Below are 14,441 nucleotides of genomic sequence, written 5' to 3' on the forward strand. Positions count from 1 at the left end.
CTCGAAGAATCAGCGGCAAATCCTAGCAGAGTGCAAAATCGCTACCTTGAAATCGAGGTCTTGTGATCAGCAACCTCAAAGAACACCCGCTCAACTGCTTTGTCGTAATAAGAAGTCGCATACACCTGCGAGAGCATCGCCATGGGCACAGACTCAACCCGTGATAGTGCAAGAGCGATTTGCGAGTACTTCAAGCACTCGATGATCGGAAACATGTAAGAATCATACGCCTGCGGTGTGAGGTCAATCACCAAGCACTGTTGAGGACGAATAGGAAGAATGTGTGAGGTGGCGTGGACGGATGATGATTCTGCCATTGTTGAAGGTAGAAGAAGAGGAACAGTAAAGCTTTTTCGAGTTTTTGCTCTCTTGTAAATTTGAAGCAGTAAAGAGGTAAATGGAAGTATTGACTGCCTTTTATAGTGGGTGAGAGGAGAGAGAAAAATCGTTTCAAATCTTCTATGGAAATACGAAAAGGTTTCCCGGAATGACAGATGCGTGACAGTTAAGGCATGCGATGATCACGTAGGAGAGAGAGTGTCAGATTCCTAGGATCACGCCGCCCAACAAGCGCCGTTTCAGAATAAGTCGTTTCAAATCCTCACGCGCCTTTAAGTGCCAGAGAGAAGTCGCTTGAAAGTCTCACACGCGTCCACTATGTCAGTAAAAGGATGGGCGTTTCAATTTCACACGCGCCCCTATTAACTTTTACCACCGGTTGAAATTCAATCCTTTTATTTCCCGCCTGAGTCAACACCCTTTCGTCTTATGTTGTAAATCGCATCTTTTGAATAAATTGCCCACGTGGATGATTTTTGACCACATCTTGATAATTAACCATCAAAGCAATAATACAGCCTGTAATAATTAGTAACGGAATTTTGGAAAATCAAAGATTTTCGTGCTAAGAGTGTAAAAAATAAAAGAAATAAAGCAACTCTTTGTGGGAATAAATGTGATGTCAATAATGACACGAAACAAATGATCCCGGGCACGAATCTCTTCCTTCAAGGTCAAGAGAGACCGTAAAGTGTTAATGTGGATTCCCGTTGAATTACGATCAAACACTTATTAATAAATGTTGAAAGGCTTCTTTTAATTAGGCTAATTCAGGGTGGCTTTCGCTTTGATGCAACGATTCTAATCTTGAAATAAGAAAGAAAGTGATCAAAGTACTTGTGAGACCGGTGTAGTCTGTTGAACAAGTAGGTAGGAATTAAGTTGAAATTGGCTTGGAAAATATAAAATCTCATAAAAAATTAAAACCTGGATCCCAAGGGAAGAAATGTTATGGTGTTTAACAATTTCATAGGAATCACACACAATAAAAGTTGAGATTTCATGAAGGTACATCCGTCAATTCTTTGGTGAAAACTTGAGCAAATTAATTGTTCACCGTCAATTCAGATTTGGTGTTGAATTTTGGGTTTCACTCAGCTCGTAGTGGCACGAAACTAAGATCATAAACACAGTTGTTGTGTAACCATAAACCTCAGTGGTAGTTTCTGAGAGTCTCAAGGGTTACGTTGATGAAATGAATGTAATGGAGAAATGTAATGGAGATGGTGTAAGAAAATAAAGTACCTCAGCTGCAAAAAGAAGGACCAAGCAGAAGACTCTTATCTCATGTGAGAAGAGAGTGAGGTAGCTCACGATTAGAAAAATGTAGTAGCCTAATTGGGAAGACACGGTTTGTTTATACCAAGTCATTAAGGCGATTATTCAGAATCTTATGAGGCTTGGGACACATACAGCAGCATGCTTCTAGGGACACTTAAGTAATCCAACAATTATATCCCCATAAACGAACGAGCACAAGTGAAATTAAAAGAGAAAAATATTTTTGGAGTTTTTGAAGTAGATAATAAAAAAATAAAATAAGAAAAATTAAAAGAAAAAATAAAAGGTAAAAAGTAAGCAAAGAAAATAAGACTCAAAAAAAAACTTTGGAAAACTTTGAAAAACCGAATCCGAACGTTCGGTTGGTTTCGGTTGGGAAAAATGTGAAAAACCAAACCCGAGCGTTCGGTTGGTTTCGGTTTAAGAAAATTTTGAAAACCAATGAATTGAGACATGCAATCAGAATATACTTTTGACAATAAAATAAACAATTTTGTACAAGAAATATACAACCAAGAAAACTACCTTTGTAGTGATGAGCGAGGCAGGTTATGTAACCGAACCTGAACGTTCGGTCAAGTTTGCTTCTTACGTTTGAGGTTGAGAGGTAGTTTGAGGTACCGATTCTGATTCCATCAGACCTAGCCCTTGTAAAATTTTGTTGAATGATGCTTCAGGAAGAGCTTTGGTAAAGACGTCAGCCAGTTGATCAGTAGTTCTGACAAAGTGTACTTCGACGTTTCCATCTTCCACGTGATCTTTGATGAAGTGATACCTCAGTGCTATGTGTTTGGTTTTAGAGTGTTGCACTGGGTTATGACAGATCCTAATTGCACTTTCAGAGTCACAATATAGTGGGATCTTCTTCATATTGAGTCCATAGTCTCGAAGTTGACTCTGGATCCAAATCACTTGGGAGGTGCAGGATGCAGCGGCTATGTATTCCGCTTCGGCAGTAGACAATGACACGCACGTTTGTTTCTTGGATTGCCAGCTGACCAACTTCCCGTCAAGGAATTGACAGCCACCAGTGGTGCTTTTTCTGTCGAGTCCACATCCTCCAAGGTCAGCGTCTGAATAGGCTTGAACGAAGAAGCCTGAGTTGGAAGGATACCATAGACCTAAGGAGGTGGTTCGCTTGAGATAGCGTAAGATGTTCTTCACTGCAAGCATGTGAGGTTCGCGTGGGTTTGCCTGAAATCGAGCACAATAACATACAGAAAACATGATGTCAGGCCTGCTAGCAGTAAGATACATTAGTGAGCCTATCAATTGACGATAGAGCGTGATATCAACAGCCGGTTTGTCTAGAGATGGAGTTAGCTTGGTGCCGAATGCCATTGGGACTTTGACTTTGGATTCTCCCATCATACCAAACTTTGCTAGGAGAGTCTTCGTGTAAGCTTCCTGATTGATAAAGATGCCTTCGGGTCCCTGTCTAATATTTAAACCAAGGAAAAAGTTAATAGGACCCATTGAACTCATTTCAAATTTAGTCTCCATCAGCTTTCTGAATTCAGTTGTTAGGATGGGATTCGTAGAGCCAAAGATGATGTCATCGACATAAATTTGAACTATCATAAGGTGGTTACCTTCCTTTTTGCGAAAGAAGGTTGGGTCAACCGAACCTTGTTTGAATTTGGACATCTTTAAGAATTTAGTTAGTGTTTCATACCAGGCTCTCGGAGCTTGTTTGAGGCCATACACAGCTTTATCTAGAATGTAGCAATGATTTGGATACTTTTCGTTTACGAATCTAGGAGGTTGCTCCACATACACGGTTTCTTCGAGTTCTCCATTTAGAAATGCACACTTGACGTCCATTTGGAAAACTTCAAAGTTTTTGTGTGCAGCGTAAGCCAGAAATATTCTAACTGATTCCAGCCTAGCTACGGGAGCGAAAGTCTCTTCATAATCAATTCCTTCCTCCTAACAATATCCCTTTACGACCAGACGAGCTTTGTTCCTTATAACATTCCCTTCCTTGTCCATTTTATTCCTAAAGACCCATTTGAGACCAACAATCGAGGCATCTGGAGGAGTTGGAATGAGGCGCCAGACTTTGTTCCTTTCAAATTCGTTCAGTTCGTCTTGCATTGCTTGAACCCAATCAGAGTGATCGAGTGAAGTGTTAACTGTCTTCGGTTCAACTTTTGATACGAATGAGTTAAACATACAAAACTTAACCTTTGAAAATAAGGATGTCTGTTTTGCCTTCAGTTGTGATCGGGTCAGAACCTTTTCGGAGACATCACCAACCACTTGAGAGATAGGATGATTTCTGGTCCATTTGGTGAGAGGAGGGTAGTTTGTATCAAAGGTGGGGTCTAGTTCAGCGTTGATCATTTCTTCTGGCTCGGATTGGCTTTCGTCGTCGAGCGTCATATCACCATGCTCCCCCTCGGTTGATGAGCTATAAGAAACTTGAGGTTCAGAGGTTTCTTGTGGTGCTGGACTTTCAGGCATTGATGCACCTTCGGTTGGAGAAGCACTTTCGGTTGCAGTTGGACTTTCGGTAGCAGTAGTAGTGCTTGGCTCCCCCTCAACATGTGAGCTTGGCTCCCCATCGACTGAAGCATCATGGTATGGAGGTTCATCAGAATTTGATCCTCCTTCATTCATTCTCCTGGCAGCTTCTTCGACAATTTGCTTTATGTGGTCTACCTTGTTGTCTGCTGCACCGGCTTCTAAGAGAGTAGCTTTCTCTGGTTCGTCAAAGAGCTCCAGAAATTTCTCGTATAGATTAGCGATCGAGACTGTGACTTGGCCAGTTTGAGGAAAGATGTCCCCAGCTGTGTCTTCTTTGGCCTGTAGCTTTTTGACATAGCTATCGTCAAAAGTCACGTAATAGGTCTCTTCGATTTTTCTCGAACGCTTGTTTAGGACTCTGTATGCTTTGGAAGTGAGAGAATAACCCAGAAAGATTCCTTCGTCGGCTTTGACCTCGAACTTGTTGCGGTGTTCTTTAGAGTTAAAGATGAAACACCGTGAGCCGAACACATGGAAAAATTTCACATTGGGTTTTCTGCTGTTGAGAATCTCATATGGTGTGAGCGTGAATCGCTTGTTGAGATAGGACCTGTTCTGTGTAAAACAAGCAGCAGAAATAGCATCAGCCCAAAAATAAAGAGGTAAGGAAGCAAAACCTAGCATAGTTCGGGCAGCTTCACACAAAGATCAGTTTCGTCTTTCGACAATTCCGTTCTGTTGAGGTGTGTAAGGAGCTGAGAAGTTGTGACTTATTCCCTTTTCTGCTAGAAATTCTTCAAACTCCCGGTTTTTGAATTCCAGACCATTGTCGCTCCTGATGTTGCGAACGACCTTCTTGAGCTGTACTTCAATCTGCTTGATGAACACTTTCAGCTTATGAGTCGCTTCAGATTTGAGCTTTAGAAAGAACACCCATGTAAATCGTGAAAAGTCATCAATAATAACAAGAATATACTTGTTACCACGGATGCTTTCGATAGATGATGGACCACACAAATCAATATGAAGTAATTCGAGTGGTTCAACAACTTTTGTGTTAATTATAGATGGATGACTTTGACGACTCTGCTTCCCCATTTCGCATGCAGCACACAAATGATCTCTGTCGAACTTGAGCAATGGAAGGTCTCGAACATGACCTCCAGTGACAAGTTTGTTGATATCTTTAAAGTTGAGATGAGAGAGTCTTCGGTGCCACAACCAGCTTTCGTCTGATTGAGCTTTTGATAACAAGCAAATAGCTGGGTTTCCTTTGTTGGGTTTAAGGTTTAGAGGAAACATTTCACCCTTACGCTCCGATTTGAGAATTACTTTCTTCGTCTTCTTCTCAATAATTTCAGAACCTTCATCGTCGAATGAGACTTTGAGACCTGTACCTCCAACAAGCTGAGATACACTGATGAGGTTGTGTTGTAGTCCTTCCACATAGGCCACCTTCCTTATAGTAAAATCACCATTAGTTATCATTCCGTATCCCTTTATGGTGCCGAAAGAGTTGTTTCCGAACTTGACGTTGCCACCGTTTGAAAGAGATCTGTATTCCCTGAGCTCTTCTTTCCTTCCTGTCATGTGACGCGAGCAGCCACTATCGATGTACCATTCTTCGTCGAACTGCTCGTCACTTATAACCTGCAAAAATTAAGCAGATTTAGGAACCCAAAGTTTCTTGGGTCCACGTGAGCTTCTCATAGGAACAGGAATAGTAAGAGAGATGTCAACAAGATATGTTCGTTTTATAAGTGTTGTTTCATCTTTCTTTTTGATGGTAAAGACTTTTATTTTATTAGGATTAGGTGCGTTCGGTTTAGACTTTGGATCGGATGCATTAACCTTCTGTTTGTTTTTTTGTTCAGCTGACGAATGAGATTTTTGAGATCGAACAGAATGAGCTTTAGAGCAAGATGGAGATGATTTGGAAGAATTAGAAGAATGAGAAGGAGTGGGCTTAGATTGAGATGACTTCTTGGCCGGAGATTCTAGGTGAACCTTTTGCTTTTGATCATTGGTGGGATTGACCTTAGAGTTGTGATTTCCTTTGATTTCAGAAGCGAACCTATGCTTTCGGTTGGAGTCGTTCTGTGAACCGAACCTTTGCTTTCGGTTGTTGTGGCTTTCATGCTTTTTGACAGGATTGTTCCCAAACTTCAGATTCTTGTCTTGATGTGAGAAATATGCATTCTGGGATTGCCAGAATTGTATCCTTTCAGAGAGATTCTTCCTGTATCTCTGGTTCCTTTCACGTTTCTTATTTCTCATCTGCTTCGGTTGATGATGAATATTGGCTTTCATTTTTGGTTTCTCCTTGGTTGGTTCACTTTGGACTGTGGGAGTTTCACATTGAACTGAGGAACTAGAGGGAATGTCTTCTTTTACCGAACCTCCATTCTCTTGAGGAATATCTTTCGTACCACTAGTGCTTGGCACATCGAAATTATCTGGCTTGTTCAAGGGTTCTGGTACGTATCGTCCTTTACTTTTCCATGAGGTCCTTTCAGATAACCCTACTGTTTCATTAGCATTATCGATTGGAGCTGTCCAGAAGAACTCATCACAGCCATCAGCATTGTCTTCGTTTACAATAGCCGTGATTTCAGCAGTTTGATGTTCGGTTACTCCAGTGACCTTGTACACTTGATTTGGAGTGGTTCGGACCTTTTGATATACAACCGCTTTTTCTGCTAAGATCGGGGACTTTTGTTGGGACAATCGAGTGAACTCTACTGAATTTTCAGAAATTAGATTCTTGTGGTTTTCAGGTTCGCTTTTTACAAATTCTGAGCAGTCAACCGTATCCTCTACAGAAATTTCACTCATATTGTCGTCCTCATTAAGCTCAGATGCATTTTCAACATCTATTTTGTTTTCTGAGCTCAAGTTGGCGTTTAAAGAGTCAAATTTTTGTATGGTTTCGGTTCTCAGTTTGAGTCTATCATTTTCATCCAAAAGGTTTTTGAGCATGTCCTTGTGGTCCTTGGATTTAATGAAAGATTCAATTTTGTCCAGTCCATACATGTAGGTTGGATTGACGTCATCAGATGATATCACACTCTCACAATTATAAGCTTCGGCATCGATTTCATCCTCCTTAAACTCAAGGAAGGGCAAAATCATGCGATGGATCTTTTGGCCTATTTCACAGTCCAAGTGAAGCTGAGTAATATTAGAATAAAGACGTTTTGCAATTAAACAAAAAACATTCCGCTGTTTTAACAACTTTAAATTGTCTCTTTGTAAATAAATGTTTTCGTCTTTTATTTTAACTAATTCAGACTCCTTCAACTCGATCCACATGCGCCGCTCCTCACTCTTCGAAGACACCCTGCTTAATTGATCAGTTAGGTTAGAATTGGTGACACGAGTTTGAGTTAAGCTACTATCTAGATGTGAAATTCTTGTATTAACATTTTTAGTTCTTTCTCATATGAGGATTGTGGTACTTTAAATGAAACAAAAACCGATTGTACCTTCTTGATCAGTTCATCGAGTTCATTGAACTGCTGGCTGAGTGGTTTGGCCGTAAAGCACATGTCCTGCTGCTCCTTCGGTTCCTTGCTTCCACCATCAGTGTTGTATCCCCTCATCTGAGATACATCGGACACCATGAAGCACCTTCCTCCACGCTACCGAACTCGTCATCAGCAACCGAACCCTGCACAATTAGAGCATTCATGGAAGGGTTAACGGTAGATTTCTTCTTTCTCATATCATCAAGCCTTTTCTGCAACAAGGCTTCCTCATCCTTTTCCTCGTCCTTTTCAGCCATCTTTTTGAGGACACAATCCTTAGCATAGTGGTTTTTCCCACCACAGTAGTAACAGCTTACTCCACAATCACCATCTGCCTTTGGTTCCTTCTTGGGCTCTTCAACCTTCGGTTCATTGTTAACCTTTTCTGAACTATAACTCCCCTGCCAGTTTCGGTTTTTGTTGCTGGGGAATCTCTTCCTAATGAACCTCTTGGGGTTAGACACCATCATAGCATAATCCTCAGACGTGAGGTCATACTCCTCCAAGTTGAGGTCTTCATCCTCCATCACAGCTTTACTTTTTGAGAGGAGGGCCAGCGAACCTAGGCTTGAAACAACGTTCTTTTCCTGCAACACAATCTTTTCCTGGGACTTGAGAATACCCACCAGTTTCGCCAAAGAATATGATTTAAACTGCTCATGGGCTTTAACTGTAGACACCACTGCTCTCCATTCTGACCTTAGACCATTTAAGAACGTAACTTTCTGCTCGATAAGCTTCCTTTCGATGTCATGTTTGATCATCCTGCTGAGAAGATGATTGAAGCGATCGAATGTCTGGGTCACAGTTTCTTCGGCTCCTTGTCTGAATTCTCCAAACTCAGATAAAAGCAAAGTTTGAATAGAATGTTTAAGATCCTCGTCTGTAGAGTACAGTTCACGAAGTCTATCCCAAACTTCCTTTGCCGTTGTGCATGAGCTTACCAACCTGAAAGTGTCGGACTGAAGGGCGAATCTGATCAATCTTAACGCCTTGATATTGCACTGGAATTTATCCTTTTCGTCTTGCGCAATATCTTTAACATCCTTCAGCAGATCATTGTACTCCTTTTGAGTTTTGACAATCCTCAACGTTGCAGAGTGAGAAAACGGTCCATTAATGATTGCTTCCCATATGAGGTATCCATTATCCTCAGATCCTATAACGTAGTCTTCGAAATGATGCGCCCAGACTTCATAATCATGGGTATATAGGATTGGAATCTTCGTGGTTGAACCGATGCTATTGGAAATATTGATGGGATTCGATTGCGACTCATCCATAATGATCGAATAACCTGTTTAAAGATCAGACTTGTAATAAATCAGATTAGGGCAAAACAATAAATATCAAGATACGTCAATAATGAGATGACGGCTCAATAAATATCATTAATTGCGGAAAAACCCTAATTGAAACCTTTTACAGAAAAAATGTTTATCGATTACACAGCCTCCTGCTCTGATACCAATTGATGAGATTAAAAAACTTTAATCTTGAAGATCGATTAGATCTTAAACAGGTAAATAAATACTAAACAGCAAGAACACGAAAATAAAGAACAAGTCAAGAATGAATCAAACGAGTCGAATGATTAAAACAAAACCCTCAGAAGAGCTCGATTAAGAACATCAACTATAGAGGATTAGTAGGTTTACAAGAACGATCAAAGAAATCTGTAATTCTATCGTAATACTCTGGATTGTTAACCTAATATGCATGCAGACATATACTTATATAATAAATCTAAAAGACATATCGGTTGGACAGGCCCAAACCGGAGTACAAAATAATTGGACTAAAAGCCGAGCCCAATGACGCAATCCTCTAGCGAATCTTCAACCCAACACAAAGTCTTTGTGAGCTGCATAGGCTAAAAATATGCGAACTGCTTCAAGTCTTGCAACAGGTGCAAATGTTTCTTCATAGTCTATCCCTTCTTGTTGCGAATAACCTTTAACAACTAGTCTAGCTTTATTTCGAATAATATTGCCATCTTTGTCGGTTTGTTTTTAAAAATCCATTTTAATCCGACAATTAAAACATCAGAAGGTTTAGAAACTAATCTCCAAACCTTGTTTCGTTCAAATTCAGCCAGTTCAGATTGCATAGCAACAACCCAATCTGAGTGTTCCATAGCATCTTTTACTGTCTTTGGCTCTATTTTCGAAATAAAGACATTAAACGTACATAGTTCTTGGTTCGCATTCAGTACCTCATTTTTCGCACGAATTTGAGCTCTAGTTAACACACCATCTTGTGGATTACCAATTACCTATTCTTTTGGATGATTTCTTGTCCATTTCTCAAGTGGTGGAAAATTAGGATCAAATTCTAATGGTGCATCTTCATACATATCTTCATTTTCAGATCCTGCAACAGAATAGTTATCATTTAGTTCATGAAACTCATCATTTTCATCAAGATTAATTGTCTCTGTTTCATCATGCTCCCCCTCAACATGATCTTCATCTTGATGCTCCTCCTCAAAATGATGTTCCTGTTGATTCTACGAATGCTCCCCCTCAACTTGATGTTCCATAAGTTCATTCTCCCCCTCGAGATTTGGCTGAGTATCTTCATGAATACTCGTATGTTCCTCCTCCATACGAATATCAGTCGTTCTTTCACAAGATATCGATGTTGTATTTATTGGTGAATCATCAGTATGTTTTGAGGATTCTGATGTTTGATTATCAGGAGCATTATTTTCTGCGTCAATTGCCCTGTCAGGAATTCCAAAAATTAAGTCATAATCAAAATCATTGATTTCAGAATTATCAATTTGAGTATTTGAATCTACAAGTATTGATTTATTTTCAAATTTACTATCCATTTGTTTAAGATAGTAATCATCAAATGTTAAATTGAAAGTTTCTTCAACTTTTCTTGTTCTTTTATTAAGCACTCTGTATGCAACTGAATTCTGTGAATATCCTAAGAATATGCCTTCATCAGCTTTAGCTTGGAACTTGGACAAATTATCTTTGAGATTCATGATAAAGCACCTGCAACCAAAAACATGAAAGAATTTTACATTAGGTTTCCGATTATTGATTATTTCATATGGAGTAACATTGAATCTTCAATGAATGAATGATCGATTCTGAGTAAAACATGCAGTGGACACTGCTTCTGCCCAAAGATATTGAGGTAGATTCGCATATGTTAACATGGTCTTGGCTGCTTCACATAGAGATCGATTTTTTCTTTCAACAACACCATTTTGTTGTGGAGTATATGGTGATGAGAAATTATGCGAAATGCCTTTGCTTGTGAGAAAAATATCAAGAGTTTGATTTTTAAACTCAGAACCATTATCACTTTTAATTTTTCGTACATTCTTCTTTAGACTAAGTTCAATCTTTTTGATAAAATCAATCATTGTCTGAGCAACTTCAGATTTCAACCTGAGAAAAAACACCCATGTGAATCGAGAGAAATCATCTACAACAACTAAAATATACCACTTTTTATTGATTGTTGCAACAGTCGACGGTCCACATAAGTCAATGTGAAGAAGTTCCAATAGTTCTACGATTTTTGAATCTATCACAATCGGATGACCTTTTCGATGTTGTTTTCGTTGTTCGCAAGCTGCACACAAAGAATCATTGTCAAATTTTAGTACTGGTAACCCTCGAACTAAATCTTCAGTGACAAGTTTATTAATATTTCGAAAGTTCAAGTGTGGCAATCTTCTATGCCAAAGCCAGCTGAGATCATTAGATGCTTTTGATAGTAAACACACAACAGGTTTTCCCACAATTGGTTTGATGTCCAGTGTAAACATATCACCATATCTTTTGGATTTGAGAAGTATTTCATTTGACTTCGCATTTGAAATGATACTTCCTTCTTCATTAAATACAACTTGATTTCCAGTACCAACAACAAGTTGTGACACGCTTATCAAATTATGTTGAAGTCCTTCAACATAAGCAACTCTGTTCACAGTGAATTTTCCATTTGTGACTTTCCCATAGCCTTTCACTTGAGACTTGTGATTATTTCCAAATTTGACTACTCCAGCATTTTCCAAGCTTCTATAATCTCGCAAGTTTTCCTTTCTTCCAGTCATATGACGAGAATAACCACTATCAATATACCATTTCGTATCATATTGCTCGTCACACATCACCTGCATTTATTGAAAGAATTTAGGAACCCAAGACTTGTTGGGTCCATCATTAGTAGAATGAAACAAGTTCTTGGAATTTAAAAACCATGTTTTCACTTTGTTTGTGACAGAATCCATTATATCAACATCATCAGATCTAGATATTGAGATATAGTCATTCAATAGTCTTGGATTTCCATTGATTGTAATCTTATCCTTCACAACATTCGCATTTTTGATAACTGGTTTCCATTTTTGAACCGGAACTTGCGAATTATGAGATGTTGAACTAGTAGTGGAAGAGTTATTTGCGAACTTATCAAATGCATTCTTGATTTGTTGCTCTGAAAACATCCCACTTTGATATTTTCTTCCTTTCCCTTCAAACCAACGATTGATCGTACTTACATCAGATTTTCCTTTTGTATATGAAACTTTGGTCAGTTTTGAAACTGAAGGATTTGGAAAATTTGGTTGTTTTGGTGAAAATTTCACTTTTGCTTGAGTTGAATTTTTCAAACTTGATGAAGTATTCGTGAATTTGACAACATTTTGAAACTTTTGATTATTTGCAAATTTTTGCGAATTCTCAAATTTTCGATTGTTGTCATATTTGCGAACATATGGAATTTTGTCAACATAATTTATTGGTTTATGAAAACTTGAACCTGTTTGTTTAGTTTTGCTTTGAAAATTTGATGATGTTGTTTTTGAAATTTGTTCTTTTTCAGCTCTTGGTTTGTCATTAGACACAACTTGCCAGAAAATTGCTTTTCTTGCTTTTTCTTTTTGAAACATTATTTTCTGTTGAATAATTTCCAACCATCAATTTGAATTCATGAGAATTTAATTTCACTTCAGCCTTTGATTTTTCAACTTTTTCAAAAATTTTGTTTGGTTTTTCACCTTTAACCACCCATTTTTGTAATGATTTTTGTTTTTGAAACACATAAGAATTTTGAGTTAAATTGTTTGCTTCTGTGTTTTGATTTGCGAAAAAACCTTTTGTGGTTGACTTTAGATTATCTTTTTCAATCATTTTGTTGAATTCAGGATGAACTTTCTCAGCATTTCCAGTAATGACAAAAACTTGATTTGGAAAAATAGTTTTATCAGTGCATACAAAATTTGGATATACCACAGTGTTGGTTTCCAAATAATGTGCGCCTTTGTCATTTAAAATTTTGTCAAATTCTTTTGTATTCTCAAACACTTGATCAACCACAACTCGTTGAGGTGTTTCATTTGAATCTTTCTTTTCTTCTTTGTTCTCATCAGTATCATCAGATTTCCAGCTTTCAACTTCCACATTATCAAACTTACAATGTTGCGAAGTTGAAGGTTTATCAATTTCATCCTCTACTATCGAATCAACTATTATTTCTTTACCTTTGATCTTAGATGTGATATTAATGATTGACAATTGAGAACAATCAACCTCTTCTTCCTCTTCTATCTCACTGATTTCACTCACATTATCTGAATTTTCATCAATATCAGCATAACTGAATTGTGAGGCAAGAGTTGAATTTTCTGTTTTCTTTAAGATTTTCACTTGTTCACTCTTTGTCAAACTTTCATTGACAATGTTAACCAACTCATCAACATTTAGAAATTCATCAATTTTGACAATACCGTATGGATATCTATCATCAGGTATTTTGTCAAATTGAGCAATTGTACTTTCGCAATCATAAGAAACAACATCAACTTTTTCACGTTCATACTCAAGAAAAGGTAAAAGTTTCCTATGTTGTTATTTGCTAATTTCAGAAGAATGATGTAAAGCAGTTAATTTTGCATACAATCGTTTGGTAGAATTACAATATATGTTCCTTTGTGCTAGTAACAACCTAACATCATTTGTAAGATTATTCCTTTCACAATCTATATTTTTGATCTGCATTTCAAGTTTTTCTACTCTGCTCCTCTTTATTTCTAATTCTCTCCGTGTCTCACCTAGTTGAAAATTTAATTTTTGAGCTTCAGTACTCGCAGACACAATAACAGAATCAAAATAAGCCATAGTATCATCAAATAAAACAATTTCAGCATCATAAGAAGATAAAGGAATATTAAAAGATTCAAGTATTGCACGTACCTTGGTTGTCATGAGTGATTTGTCCGTGGATTTGGATACGAAGCACCTCCCTGAAATTTCCTCTTCACAATCTTCAAAACTTGCGAACATTGCTCCATGTGTGGGATGCCTCATTTCCCCGTCATCAGATCCTGAAGACCAGATCTGATACGTACCATTCTCTTCATCACCAGATTCACCCTTCGCAACCAAAGACACTCCTTTGGTCTTAACACGTATCTCTTCAATCTTTTCAGAGTAGTATACTTCATCTTTAACTTTTTCCTTCTTCTCTTCTTTCTTTCGCAACATGCAATCAGCTGCAAAATGATTCGCACCGTTGCAGTAGTGACAGTAAATTCCTGAATCACCTTTCAGCTTCTTTTCTTCTTTCGCATCTTTTTGTTTCTCATCAGCTTTCTCCAATTTCTTCCTCTCCTCCCCTCCAGTTCTTATGACTGCATTCTTCACATCACTAGCCTTTCCTTTTGGATTAAAAGGCTTTTTGAAAAACTTCTTAACTCTGTTGTTTGAATAGATTGCCACAGCTTCATCATCATAGTTCATCAAAAATCCTTCTTCATCTGAACCATTTTTTCATTAACATCAGTTTCTGATACCTTTG

General features: G+C 38.1%; 1 pseudogene; it reads left to right on the forward strand.

The window, feature by feature from the left end:
• Positions 1-279: 279 nt before the first annotated feature.
• The window catches only part of LOC145059607 (protein ROS1A-like), a 63,141-nt pseudogene continuing 48,979 nt past the window's right edge, over positions 280-14,441 (forward strand).

This window comes from Lactuca serriola, chromosome 6 (assembly GCF_051521515.1).
Source record: "Lactuca serriola cultivar US96UC23 chromosome 6, Lser_US96UC23_V15, whole genome shotgun sequence".
NCBI classification, from domain to species: Eukaryota; Viridiplantae; Streptophyta; class Magnoliopsida; order Asterales; family Asteraceae; genus Lactuca; species Lactuca serriola.